This window comes from Bison bison, unplaced genomic scaffold, assembly GCF_000754665.1.
Source record: "Bison bison bison isolate TAMUID 2011002044 unplaced genomic scaffold, Bison_UMD1.0 scf7180017864248, whole genome shotgun sequence".
NCBI lineage: Eukaryota > Metazoa > Chordata > Mammalia > Artiodactyla > Bovidae > Bison > Bison bison.
Window position 1 is genome coordinate 937,196 of NW_011494820.1, and position 1,078 is coordinate 938,273.

The 1,078-nt window shown below is 47.3% G+C and overlaps 1 protein-coding gene across 1 annotated transcript in view; it reads left to right on the plus strand.

Annotated features, from left to right (window-relative positions):
* ZNF354B (zinc finger protein 354B) overlaps positions 1 to 1,078 on the plus strand; it is a 29,617-nt gene that overhangs the window by 5,320 nt on the left and 23,219 nt on the right. The window lies entirely within an intron of this gene.

A 1,078-nucleotide genomic window follows, 5' to 3' on the forward strand; every position in this document is an offset into this window, starting at 1 on the left:
GGGCGGATGCCCTTGTGGCCTGATCCGTTCCGTGTCCCCCTTATCCTCACACGGGAGTCTTCATGTGTCAGGCTCCCTAATGGCTTTTAAGTGCCTGATCCGAGCCCACACAAAACTGGTTGGCCTAGTCCTCAGTTGGAAAGAAGACACAGGAGAGACCCTCACCCATTCAGGCAGCAGCTACTGGGGTGCAGTAAACAGTGCAGCCTTTGGAACACACCAGAGGGTAACCCTGGCCAGAGTTCCTCAGTTGCTTCCACAGCACTTGCCTGTTTGCAGAGGGTCCCTATGAGAAAGAAGAGAGGAGGTGGGGGAAGAGGCCCCAAGGTCCCCATACAGGCCACCAAAAATGTCATGGTCCGGACACGGGTCAGAAAAGAATTTCCAGACATGAGACAGAATGAGAAGGAAATAAAGTTTATTAGAGTGGGAAACGCTGTTAGAACAGTGGGGCAGCTCAAGGGAGAACCGACCTTGAACAGGGGTCCTTAGTTCACTTTTATACTCAGGGTACAAGGAATGGGATGGTGTCTTGACGGTTATTTGCTGATTGGATGAGGCACTTATACTGGTTGGAGGGAAGAGTAAGGAAATACCTTCTCCCTATGGGGTAAGAGGGGAGACAAGTTATAATGCTTAGGAGGACCTGAAATCTGTTAACAGTTACAACATGGGGGAGAGAAGGATGATAAGAGTCTGATTTTTCTGTTCCTGCATTTCAAGACCCTCCCTGGTTTTATCTGCTCTTTCAACCTTGGGTCACCACAGATGCCATGATCTTAGTTTTTTTTAATGTTGAGTTTTAAGTCAGCTCTTTCACTCTCCTCTTTCACTTTCACCAAGAGGTTCTTCTTTGGAAAACTGGAATGGAAACTGACCTTTCCAGTCCTGTAACCACTCCCAAGTTTTCCAAATTTGCTGACAAATATTGACAGCAGCAATTTCACAGCATCATATTTTAGCTCAGCTGGAATTCCATCACCTCCACTAGTTTTGTTTGTAGTGATGCTTCCTAAGGCCCACTTGACTTCACCCTCTAGGATATCTGGCTCTAAGTGAGTGACACACCATCGTGGTT